The sequence below is a fragment of the Ictidomys tridecemlineatus genome, unplaced genomic scaffold (genome assembly GCF_052094955.1).
Source record: "Ictidomys tridecemlineatus isolate mIctTri1 unplaced genomic scaffold, mIctTri1.hap1 Scaffold_1325, whole genome shotgun sequence".
In the NCBI taxonomy this organism is placed as follows: Eukaryota; Metazoa; Chordata; class Mammalia; order Rodentia; family Sciuridae; genus Ictidomys; species Ictidomys tridecemlineatus.
This window is the reverse complement of record NW_027521189.1, coordinates 35,872-58,186: the sequence shown is the minus strand read 5'-3', so window position 1 is coordinate 58,186 and position 22,315 is coordinate 35,872. Positions and strand designations below refer to the sequence as shown.

At 41.0% G+C, this 22,315-nt stretch overlaps 1 long non-coding RNA gene and 1 pseudogene across 1 annotated transcript; one reads left to right on the top strand and one right to left on the bottom strand.

Annotated features, from left to right (window-relative positions):
• Positions 1 to 1,476: 1,476 nt before the first annotated feature.
• Positions 1,477 to 21,954, bottom strand: LOC144372578 (uncharacterized). Its single transcript, XR_013432547.1, has 2 exons — positions 21,637 to 21,954; positions 1,477 to 2,094 (listed from the first exon to the last, which is right to left on the bottom strand). It is a non-coding gene; the product is annotated as an uncharacterized LOC144372578 (long non-coding RNA).
• LOC144372577 (E3 ubiquitin-protein ligase SH3RF1 pseudogene) lies at positions 2,817 to 4,480 on the top strand (annotated as a pseudogene).
• Positions 21,955 to 22,315: the final 361 nt, after the last annotated feature.

Below are 22,315 nucleotides of genomic sequence, written 5' to 3'. Positions count from 1 at the left end.
AGAGATGATGACGACAGATGCAGTACCCCATGTGCTTCCTGAACATTTCCAGAGTTCAGGAACAGCTATTTGTACACTTTCCCAAAACTTGTAATAAGGCCTAAATTCTAGTACAAACTGTTTTTCTTTGTAAGATGCAACATTCTGTTGTAGGGAATCAGTAGCACCCTATAATTAGAAACTAGTTAACTGGGTATGGTTGTGCATGCCTGTTAATTCCAGTTGCTCAGGAGGCTGAGACAGTAGGATTATGAGTTTAAAGACAGCTTCAGCAAAAAGTGAGGTGCTTAGCAACTCAGTGCGACTCTGTTGCTAAATAAAATACAAACTAGGGCTGAGGATGTGGCTCAGTGTTCAAGTGCCCTTGAGTTAAATCCCTGGTACCCCCACCACCACCACCAAATGAAAAGATTAATGTTTCCTTTCTGACACGTTACCCTAGGAAATGGGAATCTTCATTCCAGAGAATCTACTGTGCAAAATTTACTGAGACATGTCAATTTGCTCGACAAAAGGATTCACCATCATAGTACCATAAGAGTTTGAAGGAGACATCAAAAAACTCAAGGAGATGCCATGGGCATCCAGGGAGTCCGGAAGATGATTCTTATGAGTTCCAGCAGAATCCATAGATCAAATACAACCAGTAAACACTCTCATAACTAAAATTATTGTTACAGTGGGAAAAAATATCCCTCTTGGTAAACATCACTGGACCACACCAGGGGTCCTCCAGGAGCCCCACAAATAACTCAGACCACCACAACCTGCAGCAATATGCCTTTACTCTGACTGGTACTTATGCCAAGGCAGTTGTAAAATATTTGAATATCACTTCTAGGTATCATCAAAACTGCTTCTTAAGAAAGAAACTTTCTCCCCCTTAAAACTTTAGACACTTTTCTCTTGAGCTATTTGACAGTGTTTTCTACCTAAAAAAATACCAGCAGCTGAAAATAAGATCTAACTCCATGAAATGCATCTCTTCCCTAGAGGATATTTTCACCAAATTATGTATTTTAAAATTTATTTTAGAATTCATACACAGACTGATTAAAGTTTTAAGCTGTGACTTAAACTAAAGAGATATAATATTTCCTTGTGGATGGTGCAAAACTGTAAGTTACAACATAATTAACCATTCATTTTTTTTGGAACCATATATTACTAATCTATTTACTCACCCCAACTAGGATAACAATTCAACCATAAAAGCTATGCAGAGATCATTAATGAAAAAGAAAAATTTTGGTTCTATGCCTGGAAATACTAGAGTTTATTAAACTACACAACTGTGTAGCACTTAGAATGCCCCTAAAAATTATAGAGAAGACCCAAAAAGATGACCATTTATCCTTCTGCTTAACATTAAACTGGATGCATTGATTAAAAATGGGCACTACCCACTCAGTAAGAGCTTGTCACATGGAAAATAATTAAAATCATCATATAATTTTTTGAAGGAAAATATCTGAATTTGTAGACAGAAATAAAAGTCTTAATTTTCAAAAGGCAATGATTAGCTATTTGCAAATTTACAATTCACTAACGCCATATCACCGTGATTTCATTACCTAAAGTATGTAACAGTGCCATGAAATTTTACTTGACAAAGAACAGCTTAGAATATAGCCACGCAGTTAAAGTTATGACAATAAATAATGATCAATAAGAAAGAGCCATGCACAAAACAATTGGTCAAAACAGGAGCAGTCAGAGCTCTGAAGATGCAGGGAGACACACAAATGCCCAGGAAAGGATGCTTCCATGAGCACAAAAGGCAGCCACACAGATCACATTCCACTTAAATTTCTGTTTTTAAGTTAAATATCTGATAGGGTGGCTAGGTAAAGCAGAAGGTCATCCCCAAAGGAGTCACAAGTGAAAGCCATTGAATTATCTCTGCAAACATGATTTCCAATACCTGTAAGAGACACCATCCCATAACACTTGAGCACATTAAAATACTCCAGCCTAAAGTGTACTTGCTCCTTCCAACTTCTTCACCATGTTAGCCAGCATCTCCTGCAAGGTCTGCAACCAGAGGGACTACTCCAGCCCAAAACTCTAGATGGACAGGTCCTGGGGCACATTCTTCAAGAAAAGGGGGAGAGTTGTGAGTAAGTCACCAGTGTCAAGCATCCAGACCCCATCTACCTTGGTGTCTGACCTTCAGCTGCCTCACAGAAAGAGTGAGGGTCCTTGCTATCTCTGCACTGGCAGCTGCCCATCACCACAAGTCACTGTCATTATTGCTCTTGTTTCATAGATTATTAAAATCAGGGTAACAAGTTCTGCCATGTCTGAAGTGTGTATCCTGACACGCACTGCATTGGAGCTTTGTCTGTAATGCCTGTGGTTTCCTACGACAGGGACTATTATTACCACCAGAGAAAAAGAAAGCAGAGAAGTTAGGTCCTTTTTCCAAAGTCACACAGACACAAAATATTCAAGCCAGGATAGAAATTTGTACTATCCCATCTCTCATGTACTGATTTTTAACCCACCAAGCATTCAATTATTTAAGGCTGGGCAAGTGGGAGGCAGTGACATCTGTGTAATGTGTCTGCGCAGACAGGGGGGCAGCAGAGATGAGGGTATCCAGAGGCCACTGTGCCTGCTTCAGAGAAACAGGGATCAGAAGGCAAGGCTGGGTGGAATCTGCATTGGCCATGGCCACCACTGTGGGACCACGAATAAGGAGGAGGAGCCAAGATGCAAGAGCAAATTATGACATGGATGTTACATAAATCATTCTAAGAGCTGCACACAACTATGAACAATTCTAAAGCCTTTTCTCATTAAAGTACATCAAGATGGATGAATCTGTCTCCTTGGATCTTTTGGAGTGTCCTGGGTTCTTCTGCAAAAGTCTTGTCTTGCCAGCATAGGTTTTGCAAAGCATGTTTGCTGGGATGGTAAGTTCCCTCAGTTGTTCCAAGTGGAGGACTCTTGTTGGCTCCCATGATAAGCTTCCAGGTAACATCCTGCTGGTCAGGCTTCTGGATGACATCAATCATAGGCCTTGGAAACCTAGCCAGTGGGGGCAGTGGAACCAACTGAACAAATGCATTAAGGATTCAGGGTAGCACTATGGCTAATTGTAGTGCAAAAGATCTGTAGAGCTCCCAGTGCAGATGGCAGACTTGGGTGCAAGGCTGGAGGCCCCAGTGAGGGGTACCTGTTACCATGTCCTAACACATTACAAAACTATCAATAAAAGGAGCCTGGAGACTAAATTCAGCAAATGATGTCACATTTTTTGATGACATGTTGTTGAAAACTGGTTCCACAGGGTAAGTCAATGAGATCCATAGCTTTTTCCCAACAAATTTAGTGCAGATTATTAAACCACTGCCTCAGCCCCCACCTCAGTACAAAGCACTATATGACTTTGAAGTGAAAGACAAAAAAGCAGCAAATAATGACTGCCTTCCGTTTGTTAAGGATGATGTTCTGACTGTGATCCAAAGAGTGGATGTAAGCTGTGCTGAGGGAATGTTGGCAGAATAAATAGGAATATTTCTAATTTCCTACATTGAGTTTAACTTGGATGCTAAGCAGCTGACAGAATGGGATAAGCCTCCCATGCCAGGAGTTGATGCTAAAACATGTACCTCAGCAGCAGCCCTCAGCAGCACTGCCCCAAAGCACTCCTGACACCAAAAAGAACACCAAAAATCCCCACTCCTTCACTTCCCTCACCATGGCAAACAAGTCCTTTCATGCATCCCACAACTGCCACTCCATGGAGATCAGCGCTCCTATCCTCATCAGCTCCACCAACCCTCAGCTGCCACAAGGTTCAGAGAACTTTCTGAGCCTTCCTTCAGTGGCCCTTCTCAGATTCATGTGAGTACTGCCATGTTCATTGTGACCCCACACCCAAGCAGCCCAGTGTCAACTGGCCCCTTATTCATTTTCCCATTGGATGTCCCCTCTCCAGATGCCCATGGAACTATGAATCCTCCCTTTCCAGCACTCCCTTCTCCTGGCTACCACTGTCCTCTCATGTCCATCCTGCCAGGTGCTGTGCTGCTTCTGCTGGAATGGTATCATGTCTCATGGCAAAATCCACTGCTCACAGGTTAGAAGATTGAATATTATGAAGATATTAGTTCTCCCCAAATTTATCTACATATCTGATACCATCTCATTACAAATTCTCAGTCAATTTTGTGGAAAGGGGTATGTTAATTATCATATATTAATTCCAAAATTTAAGCAGGTATACAACATCTCAGAACCTTGGATAATAGTATGGTAAAAGTAATTAGGAAGGGATGAATTTTGAGTATTAATTATTCCTGATTTTTAATTGATCTACTTAACTTTTAATAATGGTAGTGTTTAACAATGATTTATAAAACTAATCCCATCAATAAATGAGGGCTGACTTTAGCAAACCAATGATTCCAGGTATCCAGAGAAGTTTAGGTATCTATGAGTTTCTTACCAGCCATTCTTAAGTACTAGAAAAATATTAGCCTAATTTAAAAAAAAATAAAGGAAAATAAAATGAAAGAAACTTCAGCCACTGCCCCAGAATATATAATTTGATTTTCAAGAGTAAGCAGGTTTATAAATAGGTCAAAATTTTTTACTACAAGGCTGGCTTTCCATACATATTATATGTAAAAATCTATGGATTTAGATCTGGAGAAAACTTTATATATAATGTTCTGCAAGCCATTTAAGAAAAGGAGGGTCATGAAGTGTTCATGCTTCCTTTAAAACAATATACATTTTGCCCAAAATCTACTCCTCTGGCCCCAGATTGTAAGTCGACCATTGAAGTTGCAAATTGCAGAAAAAGATTTATAATGAAAGTAATCTCAAAAGACTAGAAATTTGTTTACCCATTACATCATAACAAGTACAGAACCCTTTTATCCATTAGATAAATGTTGGTTGATGAATGAAAACTAACAAGCCATTAGTTTTCAATATGCCTTCAGGAGAGCCCTAGAAATGCGACTATGCTGCAGTCTTGCAGGAGGTTTCCTTCTACCTATTATTCTCTAAAGTTGACACTAGCACAAATTCCTTAAATTTTAACTGATGGACAACAGCCTGTGTCTTGTGCTTTGTGTAAGTGCCAGTTTCTGAGGTGTCAGATTGTATATATGGAAAGAAAAGCCCCCTGGCTAACACAGGAGCAGTAAGAGCTATTTTGTTCCGTAAATATTTTTGGACATGGAATATAATAAAGAATGATGATTTGACTGAAGATGGATTTAGAAGGAGCAGTATATAAATAAGAAAAAGTCTAATAAAAGTGATGATTATCTCACTGCTCTGAATGATTGGAGAAATGAATCCTATTTTAAACCAAAGATAATACTCTGAAAAGGCCAAATTTTAGGTTAATATGAATCTATAGTTTGCCTCTTGCATGGACTTGTCTTCAACACATTTACAGAACACACCTGCTTTGTTGTGTGTCCTTCTGGCTGAGTCCTGATTCCTCACGTTTTCAGATCTGACATACCTGTAACATCCCAAATTACTGAGGTCAACATGAGGATCCTAAATCAATAAAAATAAATCTCTTGTTCACATTCTGCAATTAAAAACAAGTTAAAAGGATTCTTAACCCAGGGTAACTCCTTTTTGAAAAGTTAAGAGGCTGTGCTACATGATTTCAGTTTTAAACTATCATCTTGATATGCTTAGGACTTTAATTTATGGAATAATCAGGCAATCTTTATATTTAACTTTAAATACCTAAATATTATAGATCACCTTAGATGAACATTTAAGGAGGAGTTTCAGTGAAACTTCTGAACAACTTGTGACTTTTATTATACAGCAATGATTTGTAAAAAATTATGATGTAATTCTAGCGTATAATGTAGGGATACAAAAACAACTATCAAGAATTAGGCAGAGATTACGTTTAATCAATTTTTGCAAACTAAAAGTAATAAGTATTAAATTAATCAATAGAGCTTAATTAAAGCTCTATGTGTAACATTTTTTATTAGACTTGTTATTAGTGGACCTTTAAATGCTACCACAACTTGAATTCTGGGTTAAATCTAGATAATGAACCACTGCTGCCAAACAAAAAAATAACAAACCCTACTTTAATAGCCCTTTGTTTCCATGGGCCTTTTCCTGTTGTGCAGAGTGAAGACAAAGAAGACTCCCTCCTTCCTCCCCAGGGTTATCTACATTGTTGGCAAGATATCATATTGAAAGCTGCTGAAATCACTAAAGTAAAATCCTGAAAAAAGTAAAGGTGCAGTAGCTAAGGCTGATAATGATAAAAGAATTTTCGTTGTCTTCAAAGATACTTTTGTCAAACTGGTGCTTCTTGTGTTTTTTATTTAAATGTCACCGTAATATACAATCATATGCCACCTAATATTTTGGTAAACCAAAATATTAGGTGGCATATGATTGGCAATATCTTTTTCTGATTGTGAACTTTATTCTCTGTCTTCTTCCACTGGATAATAAAGTGAAATAAAAATAAGAAATATGGTAAATCACAGCCACAAAAATAAGTAAGCAAAAATGTTTCAGAACTTTAATTTTCCACATTTTCTACAGCAAAATGGTCCTGCTCAACTTGGATGGCAACACTCTTTAATGTTGAGTAGAATTAGAAGAAAATATGTGATGGAGCTGGGGTTGTGGCTCAGTAGTAGAGCGCTCACCGAGCACACGCAGGGTGCTGGGTTCAATCCTCAGCACCACATAAAAATTAAATAAATGTATTGTGTCCAACTACAACCAAAACAAAAACAACAACAACTATAAATATACATATATATATGACCTTCTTGCCACCAACATTGCTACTTGCCTTCCCTTCCCCCAATGACACATCTCAAATCCATGGTCACAAAACTCATAATACTTTTACTTGAAATTCTTAAAAAACTTGTAAAGGTCCTTAGAATTAAATGTAAACAATTAAACAATTCACCTTAGACTATGATCCTCTCTCTACATACATCGGAAACTCATTTCTCACTATGATCTTACAGAGCTGGGAATTACAGAAATCTAGGGATGGGCTCCATTCCATATGCTACATATAGCCCCTCTTCACCCAGTTGAAGACTCTCAAACAGGAATGCTGGACTAAAACAATATCTCTCTGGGAAACCTTCTCTACTTCTGCATCTACTTTCTTCTCCACCTGAATTCCACACAGGGTGGGTGGCCCACACTTTAATACCATAAAGACCTGTAGATTATCATTACACTCAACCACATAGCTTATCACAAGTTGGTTACAACTGGGTTGGATTGCTCCTGGACCCTCAGGAACTTACAGCCAAAATATCAGACTATAGGTGCCCTGTCTCATTAACACATGCTTAAATACTTAAGTAGTATTTGTATAATGGGATCTCACATTTGGAAGACTGTTTAGATATTCCAGAAAAATCACAGGATTGCAAATCAAAAAAGATGTCTTCTCAGAGTGATTTTGAAATACTTTATTCTTAAAAAAGGTTATAAATAAGAATTCTATAATTCACACACTTTAGATATGATTTTCATGAACTTTTGCTGAAGTTAAATTTCTTTTTTCCAGATTAAAAGTAAGAAAGAGTTTTCTCTACTTCACATGCACACACCCATGGTATATTCAGAAACTTCCTAAAAACAAATCAAAGCTCCTTTTCTTAAAATGAAGTCTTAAAGTTTAAAAATACAAGTTAGCAAAAAAAATGATTTATTTTTTTGTACTGGGGATTTAACTCAGGGGTACTCAGCTTCTGAGCCACATCCAAGCCCTATTTTGTATTTTATTCAAGGACAAGGTCTCACTGAGTTGCTTAGTGCCTCCCTGCTGCTAAGGCTGGATTTGAACTAAGAATCCTCCTGTATCAACCACTCTAGCTACTGGGATTACAAGCATGGGCCACCTTCCTGATATTGTACATTTTTTTTGTTATTTTTGTTATTTTTTTTCGCATTTCAGAACATTAAATTAACTGTTAAAAGGATTAAATAAAGGGAACAATTCATACGGTACTTTGACTTTGGAATGTATATCTTGAATTTTTTCATAGTAGTTTTATTTTAATACAAATGGATCCTGGTTTTGATAGAATTAAATGTAGGGGCTGGGGCTGTGGCTCAAGCGGTAGCTGGCTCCCCTGGCATGCGTGCAGCCTGGGTTGCATCTACAGCACCACATACAAATAAAGATGTTGTGTTTGTCAAAAACTAAATATATATATATATATATATATATATATATATAATTCCCTCCCCCTCTCAAAAATAAATAAATAAATAAACAAACTTATTTTTCCTCAAATGTGTAATGACAACTTTCAAAAGAAATATGTCCATCTTTGCAAGATAAGTTTTTTGCATTTAAAGTTCTAAATATGATGTACCTTAAAATCAACAGTTACAGTTAATAGGAGATGTTTGGTTCTGTTATGTTTCATCAAATCAAATCCAAAAAAAATGCATTTTCTTGGTTACAACAAAAGTGATTCATTGTGTGGGATACAGAAGCTGCTTGCTGAGAGCCAGGCTGGATGTATAATTTGCATAGAAAATGGAGCAGATTATACATGCCCTGAACTGTGAAACACAAGTAGGGACTCAGAGATAAGGAGTCCTAGAATACAAAGTTGCATTTCAATCCAGAGAGACACACACAACATGGAGAGGCCAGATAGATTAAATGAGACACAAATGCTGGCTATTACCATCTCTGCAGGAAGAAGGTAAGTGCTACAAATGATGACAGATACCAGATACCACATGGATCCTACCCCAGTCTCTTGGCCCCCACTGTGGGGCCTCTGCCATGATTTGAACACTGTGGAGAAGAGGCAAGCCTGTTCAGTGCCATGAAATGTAGTCACTGGGGACATGCTAAACCCACTTGAAGAGTACAATCAACCATGCCTCTGTGTGCATCTTTAGAAAAGAGGAAGCATACCAGTAGAAAACAAGAGACTGAATCAGTATGGGACTTTCTACTCCTCACCAACTGTCCTCCACTACCTCTTAGTAGCTTTTCATCTTTAGCCCACTCTCCACGACAGCATTTGCTGCATCATTAAAGATGTCCATCTAACCAACAGGCTTCTAAGACAATGGTCCTCTTCTCTGAGCAGTGGTGATATGGCATTTTAAGTTCAACATGTGACCGGAACTGAGTCACGGCACGGAACAAGAACCTTCTGGCACAGTATCTAACAGAGTGCCAACAGTGGAAGGCGAGTTGCTGAGGCATAGGCCTGAAAAGGTGAGATTGCAAGAGCAGAGTTCACTGATGGAAAGGGTGCAGAGCAGGTGGCAAAAGCCTGAACAGACTTGAAAAGAATGGCATTGGGAAATCAGAGGAGGAGCTAATGGAGTCAGCTGGCCATGCTCATAACCCTGTGGCATAAAGAGCATTTTTGTCTGCCAAGCTCCTCCCTCTCTGATTCCCAGTTGCCAGGAGCTGAACAGATGTCCTCTGGTATACCCTGCTGTATAATCTATCTCTCTCACTCTTAGGCCCAAGGCATTAGAGTTGGGCCAACCATGGACTGAGACCTGTGAACCCATGAGTCTAAATGTTTTCTTCCTGTAAAGTGTTACTGTGGGGCATTTTGATCACTGTGATGAACAGCAGGTGAACACAGGTCCTTGAAACAGCCAACTCCTTCATCTGGACTCAGCTTGGATAGGCTGATGCCTGTCCCTCCCTGATAGGTGACACACTTAGACACACAGAGCTCTATCAGTATTGTGGAACAAGCCCCATTTCTGTCTTCTAAGCCATCTGTGGAACATAGTCATCACTATTCCCTAGGAAGATTCCAGTTCTGGCTCACAGTTATGGATCCCCTATGGCGTACTTGCCTCCTTCCAATTGTTCTGCAGCCTTCACTTGTTAATAATCAAGATGGCCCAGGGAGGCACACGTTCTCACCAATGCTCCACACCCAAGGACATGGAGGCACAGGGAGGTTAAATAAATCACCCATGATTACACAGTTAGCAAGAGAGGCAGCCAAGATGGGAGTTCCAGGGATGCTTTTCTAAGCCATTTTGAGGACTGGCCTGCTGAGTAGACAGGACACACTGTCCCCACTGCTGCCTGAAGAGGCTCACCCTGTGGCCTGGCCTCCATGTATACAAGGAAGCCTGTGGCCTAGTGGAGGGACCCGAGTGAGCACAGAAGCTCCTGACAAGCTTTGGAGAGGACGTTAAGTGATGGGAATCCACCATGTCCATGGAGCATCTGGGCACTGTCAACCCTGTGAAGAGCAGCTTGTCTAATGGAATTGATGTTATGGAGACTCCGGGTCCCAGCAATGCACTCTTGGTGTACCCTCAGCAGAAATGTCATGGGACACATGTTCAAGATGTGATATTAGTGAGCCAGCATTGGGCAGCGTGGAAACAGGAACACAGGAAGCCACTGCCTGAATCACCAAGTGATGACTTTAGAGGCTGTGGTCAGAAAAGGAGACAGAAGCATTCCAGGAGCCCCTGCATCCTAATGTGGCACCTGAGTGTTCATTTCAACTGCCTGTCAATGATCATAAAGGCATGTGCTCTTTCTGCATGTGTGTCCTATTAAACAATTTTAATAAAATACAGAAAAGTAAGGGTTCCACCAACATGAGTAGCAGTTCCCTAGCTCACCTAATGGGATCCCTAATTTTCCTCCAACTATCCATAAGATCCCCCTCTATGCCCAAGTGACTCTGGGCCACTTTGTCCACAACTACAAATTTGCCTCTTAAGATCTGCTTTTCCATCAGACACCAGCACTCCACCTGACTCCAGCTTTATCTGCAAAGTCTGCATGTGTGAAGCTGGCTTTGAACTTCTGCCTCAGGCTCCATGTGAAAGGACACCAAGCTGAAGCATACTATTGTAAACATACAAGACTCCTGTCATCTTTGTCTTGGTTCCAGAATCAACAGCAAGTCTAGTGAAGCGAGCCCTCTGTTGATTATTCATCTAATTATCAGTGATAGGAAGGGAAGAGAGCAAGATCAACAAGTAGATCTGGCTCCGATGCCAAATTCATCCCTGATTCTAGAAAAGGGGGCAACGCTGTGACTCACTTTCCCCACATCTGTTCCTGCTTTAACGTCACAAGAGGTGGATATTTTAAAAGAGAGAGGGGTTAGCAGACCAGGGGTCATCCCAGGCCTCCTCCTCACCCTCGAACTCTGGCTCACCATGAGGCTGGTGCTTCCTGATCCACAGTAATAGCCCTGCACCCCACACCTCCATGCCCTCCTCCTCCTGCTTGCAGTCTCTATTCCATCTGCAGGCCACCCTGCTGATGCACAGGTTTTTAGAGAGTAGGGCGACAGCTGCATTTGGAACAATAAAAAATGCAAAGAAAAAAGTATAAAACAAAGGCACCAAAGAGGAGAAAGAAAATCTCCTGTGAGGAGTGGAGGTGGCTGTATAATTACAAGGGATGTGGTTTATTTTCCTGGCAAGGCTTGGAAGTACAGAAACCCAGCCAGGCCCTGATCTCACCAATGCCTAACAGCAATATCTGAAAACATGGAGAACAATTAGTCCCTCTTTACCAAGGATCCCTGAAATCTTGCTGGATTCCTCTCTTCTGACATAACCCACAGCTTTGTGCCAGGGTTCTGCCTGCTTCCTCACAGGCTGTAGCCTCTGTCCCAAGACCCAGAACTTGACATTCACTGTCAACATACCCCCTAGAAGATTCTAACAAAGTTTTCTTTTCCTTTACCCACCCCAGTACAGCCCCTCCTCCAGCTTCCCATACCTCTTCAGACTCCATGGCCAGGGGTGTTGCCACCTCAGAAAGTCCATTTGTCTCTGGCGATGGGGATGCTTTGGGCTACAAGGAACCACATTCCCAACTAAGTAAGTTCTGAAAATATCGAGAAATTTAGAACAAAACCTGGAAGGATGACACCAGGCATTACCTTCCCAGGTTTGCCCAGAACAAGGGGAAATGGCCATTTAGCGAGAGCAACCTCTTTACCAACATGGACTGTGACTCTCCAGTAATCTTCCCACCCCTGAGACAAAAGTACAAAAGTGATTGAAGATGCTCAATCACCAAGCTGACTCACTTCTTGACCCTGTCCTGACTCACATCTTGGAGTCATTGAATAGAAGACCGAATCTTCTAAGGGTCACTGTTCCATGTTTCTTTCTGAAATGCTTCTGTGTGGCTGTGGAGCCACCAGAAATATAGGTAAACTGACTCTGACCACAGGTGACAGCCTGGTGAGCTTCAATTGGTGGACATTAGCATCATGATCTTGTTTCTAATGTTATTTGCCTCAGGTCCCAATATCTACTTTAAAATTCAGAACTTTTTTCAGCATCACAGATTACTCTGAACAGGTCTCTACATCCAGCTGCCATTTTGCAAGAGATATGGAAGAAAGAGAAAGGAAGGTGTGTACAATATTCTAAATATGAATTAGCAAAATCCACATGTGAGGACCTCCATGGGTCCCAGGGCCTGCCACTATAACAAAGAGACCAAATAAAAGACACACAGGGCGGGGAACCTGCAAACCAAGAGCTGCACAGACATACCAAGTGGTGCATGGGGTGTCTGTCTTAGCCCTTGAGCATGTGTGCCCTGGGGCTGGTTACTTCTGGAGGGAGGAGGGACTAGGGCTAGGATGCAGCCATGTGGGATGCTGACAAGGTGCTGTTCTTGACTTGGTTCTAGGGTGTTCCACATAATTTTTCACTGTTACACCTTTTTCTCTGTGGTCCCCTCCCCTGCTTTGTACTTGCATTGCCTTCCATTACTGTGTCAAATATCTGAGGTAATCAGCTTAGAAAGACAAAGGTATATTCTGGCTGACTGTTGCAGGCTTCACTCCATGGTTGGTTGCCCTGTTGTTCTTGGACCTGGGGTGAAACCACATATCACCCTGGCAGTTCATGGTTGCAAGTGACTCACTTAATGATGACTGGGAAGCAAAGAGTGGGACTCCTCAGTCCCCTGAAAGGAGGCCCTTAACAGGAAGCTCCCCACTAGCCTCCCCCTTAAAGATCCCACCTCCTCCCAAGAGCACCTGTGGCTGTGATCAAAGCTTTCTCACCTGGGCCTGTGGAGATCATTCCAGATTCAAACTTTAGTAGTGGCAGTGCTTCATTTAAAAAGGAAAGGATTGGAAGTATACCCTCCACTGCTCTTTTCCTACAGATAGGAATCTAGAGGTGGAGAAGCCAGGAGCCCACTGGGGTCATCCCAGCCACCAGGAGAGGCCAGAACAATGGAGGCATGGAGTGGAGGCCAGAACAATGGAGGCATGGAGTGGAGGCCAGGTTCTGGATGCACTGCAAGTAAGAACCAGCACAGCTGCTGACTACTGAATGGAGCTTAAAGAAAAAGAAGATGGCACCAGGGTGGAGCTCAGGGGCACAGCACTTGCCTGGCATGTGTGAGGCCCTGGATTCCATCCCTTGCAGAACAAGAGAATTTTTTTTAAAGAAATAAATAGGAGACACAAGGTCAGGCCTGTGTTTCTCCTTCCTTTGTTGCACAACCAGACAATACAAAACTCTTTCAGCTTAGGATGTTATTAGTCACCCCTGGGGAAAAACAGCAAAATGCAGGGAGATGTCAGAGAAATCTGCTTTGCAGCAATAACAGTCCCAGTTCCCCTGGTCTGCAATCTTGTCCCTGACAGGGGACTGTAACTTTGTTTCTGTTATACCATTAGCTGCAGGCAGCATTTACCTCGTCCAGGGAAACTGTCAGTCTAGACACCAGAAGAGTCATGGTTCCCCTGTGTCACCAGATCACCCACTGGGAAGGTGCTCTTGGAAGGAAGGCTGTCTGCAGCTTCAGTTGTTACAGGGTGGGGACTGGGGAGTCTGTAGCCACCTGCCCTGGGAGTGAGGGAACTGACCAGTGACAAATGCAGATGCCTCCTCCCCCAACTCACATGGTTAGTTGATTGGTGAGACCAGAAATCTGTTGCTTTGGGAAAAGAGGGAAAGCAAAATCGTTTCTGCTTCAAGAAACTGCTGATTCCCAGTTATCTTATTTGTTAAGAAAAGGGGATTTCATTTTCCATGTACTTCTGCATTTAAATCTACATTCAGAGCCAAAGAACAGAGTAGCTCAGATGGGGATCTACACCTTGCCTTGACCTTTATCCCAAAAGACTTGCCCCTGAGGTAGAAAATCTCCTGTCTTCAGCGGCAGTTGTCTTGGTTTTCCCAGCTCCAAGTAACATACTGTATGCACTCAATTAAAGTTAATTTTGCATGAGTCAATGAAGACTAATCCAATAATATTTCTGAAGCATCCTTAGCATCAATATGTAGCCTGTGCTTCATGACGCTTTCCTTACACAATCTCTCTTACTTGCAGGTACCTGGCAGAATTCCTTATCTTTATTCACCAGATCCACATTTTAGAGTTGTAGTTAGTTTTGCATTCACTCACACAACCATTTATACTGTAACCACTATTTATTTGCCAACCACTGTTTCACAGTAGCTTATGATACATCAGTAACCAAGAAAAATAGTCACCTGCCTTGTGGGTGCCATTCTGATGAAGAGAAGCAGACAACAAATAATAAATACAATAAATAATCCAGTAATTCAGAAAAAGTAGATCTATGGGGGTGCAGAGTATCACAAGGGATCTGATGCAGGAGAAGGGACTTACTGTATCATCTTAACATCTTATCATAGGAACACAATTTCCAGAACCTGTCTTATACGTCTGCTGAAGAGCAACCTTGACTTTTTAATTTTCATTTAACACTGTGCCAACATACATTAAATGAGAATACCAAAACCCTAGAGAAAATACAGAAGTATTACTGAGCCTATGGAAAATAAAATAAAAATGAGAGTGCCTAGGATTCTCAGAAGTTATTTATTCATAAATAACTTTTTAATCATGTTTTGTTTACAAAACTTCAGAGAATATGGAAAATATTTTAAATTTGTCGCTGATATATAAAATGTAAAAATTCTATGTATTTAGAGAGTACCATGTGATGATTTGATACACCAAATAAGGTATGTTTATATCAAGTTAAAGACACCTACCTCCTTAAACATTTACCCTTTTTATATAGTGAAAACATGTGGGCTCTTTTCTTCCACTTTGTTGAAATATACCATATCAACAGCATTCCAGAAAATGTTTGCTATTGGTTTTTATTTATTTATTTATTTGCCAATGAGCCTTAATTTTATTTATTTAAATGTGGTTCTGAGATTTGAACCCAGTATTTCAAAGGAGCTAGGCAAGTGCTCTGCCACAGAGCTAGAACTGCAGCCCTGTTTGCTACTGTTCAGCTTTACTTAATTCTGCAGCACCAGGGACTGAACCCCAGGGCCTTTTACACTGTGTAAGTGCTCCACCATAGAGCTACACTCACAACCCAGCAGAAAGCATTTCTGGAAGGAGTGAGAGGATGGACTGAATCCTCTCCTGAAAGGAACAAAATTGGGCTACTTCAATTATTTTTTTCTACTTGGTCTCATGGCTTTTCAATTACAAAAGCCATGCATAATCTTTGTAAAAAAAAAAAAAAGATCCACACTGCATAGAGGTTTATCAATTAAGTCTAAATCCTCAGAGAACTGAGAAGAGTTCTCTTATTTTGACTTTCCAAAAGTATAAGTATGTTAATATATACCTATATTTGTTTCAAAAATATGGAAATGCGTATCTCCTTAACAGATATTAAATTCAGCACAATGGCCTATGGGCAGAGAAATGAAGGAGGTTCTCATTCTCTATTTTTTGTTTGTATGTTGACATTGAGGACTTCACATGTGTATACTTAAAATCTGATTAAAATGAGAGAGATGCAGTGATATTTTATAAACTAACCAGTGCACACTATGATAGTTAACACCCAGTAAGCTAAATAGTAAGTACTAGTTTTCCCCTCCAAACTCATGAAAGAGTAGAGTTTGAAACCTAGTTTGAATATCCAACTAATTACCTGGGGATTGCCATTAGGAAAAATTCAGACTTCCTTCCTCTATCAATGTCAAGAAGAAAGCACTTTTTCCTGATTCTACCCACCAGCCATTGGTCTAATGCATCTTCCATGGCATCTCACACAATGGTCCAACCCAACCCCAGCCAGGCTCTCCACCATCCCCAAGTCTTCACCTGTGGTGTCCTCATGCAGGCCAATATCAAAAGCCAGCTTATCAGTTAGAGACCACCAGATGCAGAGGCAGCACAGATACTAAATCACACAACCAGAAGTGATTGCTCAATATTTACAGTCATGGTGGAGTCCTGTTCTGACAACTGATTTGATATGTGTCTCTCTCTCTGCTGCTTAGCCTTTTTCTAAAAATCTGGGTCCCTCTGAACAAAGCCCAGGTCTTTATTGGCTGAGGCAGAACAGCCTTAGCACAGCATTCATTAGGAGCAATATTTAAAGGAAATGTGTAATTTTTCCCTCATTAAAGACTAAGGAAATGTGCTGTGTCACAACAAGACAAATAACTGAATGTGTTTCTACATCTCTCACTTCATGTGATATAGTCATGATCCCCAGCTAGAGCACAGTGTGATCTGACAGTGACAACCGGATCACAAGCAGAAATTGAAAAACTATTCAATTTTATGTTCTACTTCTGTTTTCCCTTCATTTTTTTTTTACTCTCCGAAATCCATCCAGAATTAATTGGTTTTAGTGTGCAGGATGTTGTTTTACTAAAATGAAGAAGATTGATTGTGCATGTGTTTCCCTAGGAGGAATTGGTTTCTCTCCAGACTATCATTGCCTCCAACCCCTAGGTTTTCCTAACCCTATGTTCATGAAGTTTTGGGTCATTTTTCAGACCAACTCTCAGCACCTTGCTAAGTGCTATAAGGAAGAGGACACAAAATGAATGTGGTATAAGCTTGCAGTACACCACCATCTGCAAAAAGCACACTCACAGCCAGTAATAACAGGACCATGTGAAGAGGACACAGAGAGTGTTCTGGGGATTAGGAAAGGCCAGTCCCCTCTCCAAGAGCTCTGAACAATTAAGGCAAAGTCTAGAACATTCCAATAATGGAACAGGGCCTTCCAGCTAAATGGCAGCCAGTGAGTATGTGAAGGCAGGAGATGAACTGATTGGGGGGAAGTCAGCACCATAGGGATATGTCATCTATGTGAGCTGGAGACTCGGAATTTGCCACCGACTATGAAGCACTGGCTCTCATGGTTATAGGAGAAGCTTCAAGGGTCTCCAAACCTGTACTGAGTAAGCATAGAACTGTGTGTCTGACCTGGAGACAGGCAACCCACAGGGATCCCTGAAGTTCACAGGTTTCAGATATAAACTGTTAAATGTCTGTTTTTCTCATGTGGGGGCAGGCCCCAAATTCCTTAATAAGACACCTAAAGCACAAGAATCAAAAAATGGGATGAATTCAACCTAAAAAGTTTTTTTTTTTCTCAGCAAGAGAAATAATATGTAAGGAGAATAGGGAGCCTACATCCTGGAAACAAATTTTTACCCCTCACATCAGATAGAGCTCTAATCTCTAGAGTATAGGAAGAACTCAAACATTTAAAACAACAACAACAAATAAATTAACCAATCAACAAATGGGCCAAGGACCTGAAAAGATACTTCTGAGAAGAGGATATACAATCGGATATACAATCAATCAACAAATACATGAAAAATGCTCACCATCTCTAGCAAATAGAGTAGTTTTGATTTGCATTTTTCTAAGATACCATCTCATTTCAATAAGAATAACAGCCATTATCAAGTCAAGCAACAATAAGTGCTGGGGAGGATGTGGGAAAAAAGGTACACTCATGCATTACTGGTGGAACTGCAAATTGGTGCAGCCAATTTGGAAAGCAGTATGGAGATTCCTTGGAAAGCTGGGAATGGAAACACCATTTGACCAAGCTATTCCCCTTCTCGGACTATAGCCAAAAGACCTAAAAAGAGAATACTACAGGGACACAGCCACATCAATGTTTATAGCAGCACAATTCACAGTAGCTAGACTGTGGAACCAAACTAGATGCCCTTCAATAGATGAGTGGATAAAAAAATGTGGCATTTATACACAATGGAATATTACTCAGCACCAAAAAATAACAGTATCATGGCATTTACAGGGAAATAGTTGGCATTAGAGCAGATTATGCTAAGTGAAGTTAGCCAATCCCTAAAAAACAAATGCCGGATATCTTCTCTGATATAAGGGATGTGACTCAAAATGGGATAGGGAGGAAGAGCATTGAGAAGAAGGTTACCACTAAATAGGAAAGAGAGGTGGGAGGGAAAAAGAGGGAGAAGGGGAATTGCACGGAAGATGGAAGGAGACCCTCATCATTATACAGAATACATGTATGATGTTGCGAGGAGAAAAAAAAAAGGAAGTATATCACATTAGATTGGGTAGAGAGATTTCAGGGGAGGGGGGGGAAGGGGGGATAGGAAGGGCAGCAGAATAAAATAGACATTATTGCTGTATGTATATATAGGTGAGTGTATGACCAATGTGAGTCTGCAACCTGTACAATCAGAAAAATGAGAAATTATACCCCATTTGATTCAAATGTACGAATTGTCAAGAGAATTGTACTGTCATGTGTAACTAATAAAACAATGTCTGTTATTACAGAAAAAGTAACAACTTTATATTGCTCTGACTTCCCAGACAAAAACAAGGTGGTGCCTGATGAAATCGTCTGTGAATTTCCTCAACAATATTACAGTCCTCAGCACTGCAGTTATTAACAGACATACAAGTTTCACAGTAACATTGAGGTAGATATAGATGCTATGATTATCCTACAAACTTCATTAAGTGCCATGGAAGCAAGGACTTGGCCTATTCACTCTGTACTCCACACCTAGTATAGTGCCTAGCACACAGACGTTGATCAAGCAAAGTGGTTAAAGGACCCAAAGAATTTTCAGACACAATTAAGTTTAAAAAACCCAGAAAAGTATCCCAGGTTGTATGGTGGCAAAAGTGTGCCTGAATCTAGACGTCAGCACCAACATGCAGAGTAGACTCAACTCTAAGACACCATTAACACCGAAATGCAACAAGTAACCTCAGCTTAGCCACCACCCAGTGTGCAGGAGAAAGTAGCTGGCTCAACAGACACCAGTGACCAGATAGCTGTCAGGTCCATGGTGAACTGGGATTCTTTTTCATAGTTTTAACTAATTTGTGCTTGGGCATAAATTTTAATGGAATTCATATTAAAATCCCAAAGACAATTCTTCACAGAACTAGAAAAAGCAACCATGAAATTCATGTGGAAAAATAAGAGATTCAGAATAGCCAAAGCAATACTTAGCAAGAAGAGTGAAGTAAGACACACCATAATAGTATAGCTTAAACTGTACTACAGAGCCACGGTAACAAAAGACAGCATTGCATTGGCACCAAAACAACACAGAGACCAATGAACAGTACAGAACAGAAGACACAGAGACAAACTCACAAAATACCGTTATATCATACTAGACAAAGGCACCAAAAACATACATTAAATTTAAAAAGTCTATTCAACAAGTGGTGCAGGGAAAATTGTAAAGCCACATAAAACAAAAAAGAAAGTAAAGCCCTCTCTCTCACTCTTGACAAAACTCAATTGAAAATGAATCAAAATTTAGGCACTAGAACAGAGAACCTGTGCCTAATAGAAGAAAAAGTAGGCCCACATCTTGACTATGACAGCCTAAGACCTGACTTCCTTAAGGAGACTCCTACATTCCAAGAAGTAAATTCAATAATTAATAAACAGGATAGATTCAAACTAAAAAGTATATTCTCAGCAAAGGACACAATCAATAATGTGAAAAGAGAGCCTACAGAATGGGAGAAAATCTTCCCCACATGCACCTCAGAGCATTAATCCCTAGGATATATGCAGAACTCACAAAACTTAACACCAAAAAAACAAATAACCAAATCAATAGATGGGTTAAGGAACTGAACAGACACTTCACAGAAGAAGCAACAAATACATGAAAAAAAATGTTCAACGTTTAGCCATCAGAGGAAAGCAAATAAAAACTACTCAAAGATTTCATCTCACCCCAGTCACAAACATGATTATCCAGAATGCAATCATCAAGTAACAATAAATGTTGTCGACAATGTGGGGAAAAGGGTGCATGCACACATTGCTTCTGGGACTGCAAATTGGTGCAACTATTATGGAAAGTAGCATGGAGGTACCTCAGAAAACATGGAATGGAACCAATATCTGACACAGCTATCCCTTTCCTCATTTTATACACAAACGACTTAAAATCAACATATTACAATGACACAGCCACCTTATGTTTACAGCAGCTCAACTCATAACAGCTAAACTATGGAACTAACTTAGGTGCCTTTCAACAGATAAATGAATAAAGAAAATGTGGTGTGTATGAGTATAGATATACATGTGTGTGTGTTTCTGTGTGTGTGTATATATATACACACAAAAAAAACCAATTTTACACACATATATATGATGGAATACAACTCAGCCTTAAAGAATGAAATTATGACATTTGCTGGTAAATGCATGCAGCTTATCATGCTAAATGATAAGCCCATCCCAAAAAACAAAAGGTTGAAAGTTTTCCCTGATATGCTTATGCTAATCAGTGTATGAGAAGGTGGGGGAGTAGGAAAGTATACAGTTGCTTTAGATTGCATAGAGGAGTAAAGAGAGGGGAAGGAGTATATTGGGTAGAATGGATAGTAGAATGAATCATCATCCAAAGTACATATACAAATACATGACTAGTATGATGCTGCATCCCGCACAACCAGAAACATGAGAAATCATACTATATTTATGTATGATATGTCAAAGTGGAACACCTTTTTAAAAAAGTTGATTAAAGAAAACATACCAGTTTGCAGAAAAATACATGACTATAGTATCTGCCCATAAATTGATTCACCTGGAGACAATCATGCTAATGAAGATAAACCAGTTTACAAAAAACAATGGACAAAGGTTTTTTTTCTGATATGTGGAAGCTAACTCACAACAGGAGCAGTGATAGGAACAGAAGTACAGTACATTAGACGATGGGGAATGGAGGGAAAGGAAAGGACATAAGCAAAGGAAAGACAGTGTTAAGACTCTGACACAGCTTTCCCATGTATATACATGGAAACAACACAGTGAATCCCACCGCCATGTACATCCTAAGAATGCAACTCTAAAAAGGTAAAGTATAATTATACAAATAGGGACTATATCAAAATGAGTTTTTTGTGGCTCAATGGTAGAGCACTTGCCTAGTATGTGTGAGGAACCGGGTTTAATTCTCAGTACCGCACATAAACAAAATAAAATAAACAGTCCATTAACAACTAAAAAAAATTTTTTAAAACGGATTTTATAACTAAAACAACCAATAAGTGAAAATTAATAAAATGAAACATTTCCTCGGTTCCTTTAAACATTTTAATAACACTCAAATCAACATCAAATGAATGGAAAGAAAAAAGGGCTTTTAAGAGTGGGTATACTCTCTCCCACTTTTCTGCCAAATGATGACTCAACTATTGGGACAGACTTTTTCTGGCTTCTTACCTCCAGAACTGTGGGAAATAATTTTCTATTCTTTATAAATCTCATAATTTTCACTATTAGAAATTAAAATTAACAAATTTCAGTATTAGACTAATTATCTAAAATATAACAATACCTTTGAAACCAGAGTTCGAAGACGAAGCTCCATGGCTTCTGCTGGCAGGTAGGCGCTGCCCGCGAGGGGCAGGGAGGCCTCTGCAGCAGAGAGGAGACCTAGCTCTTCATGGCGGGCCATTCCACGCAGGGCTGCAGCAGACCCCAGCAGGTCCTCAACCATTTCTTCTTTCGGTAGCCTGTACGAAGTCGAGGAACCATCTCCGGGAAACAAAGCAGGCTGGAACTTCCTCTGGACTCCGGCGAGGCGAGGCCCCGGCGAGGCAAGGCGAGGCTCCGGCAAGGCCCCGGCGAGGCGAGACCCCGGCGAGGCTCCGGCTCCGGCGAGGCAAGGCGAGGCTCCGGCTCCGGCGAGGCAAGGCGAGGCTCCGGCTCCGGCGAGGCAAGGCGAGGCTCCGGCTCCGGAGAGGCTCGGCGAGGCTCCGGCAAGGCCCCGGCGAGGCTCCGGCAAGGCTCGGCGAGGCGAGGCTCCGGCTCGGCCCCGGCGAGGCGAGGCCCTGGCGAGGCAAGGCTCCGGCGAAGCTCCGGCTCCGGCTCCAGCGAGGCAAGGCGAGGCAAAGCGAGGCTCCGGTGAGGCTCGGCCCCGGCGAGGCTCAGCCCCGGCGAGGCGAGGCTCCGGCGAGGCAAAGCGAGGCCCCGGCGAGGCGAGGCTCCGGCGAGGCGAGGCCCCGGCGAGGCTC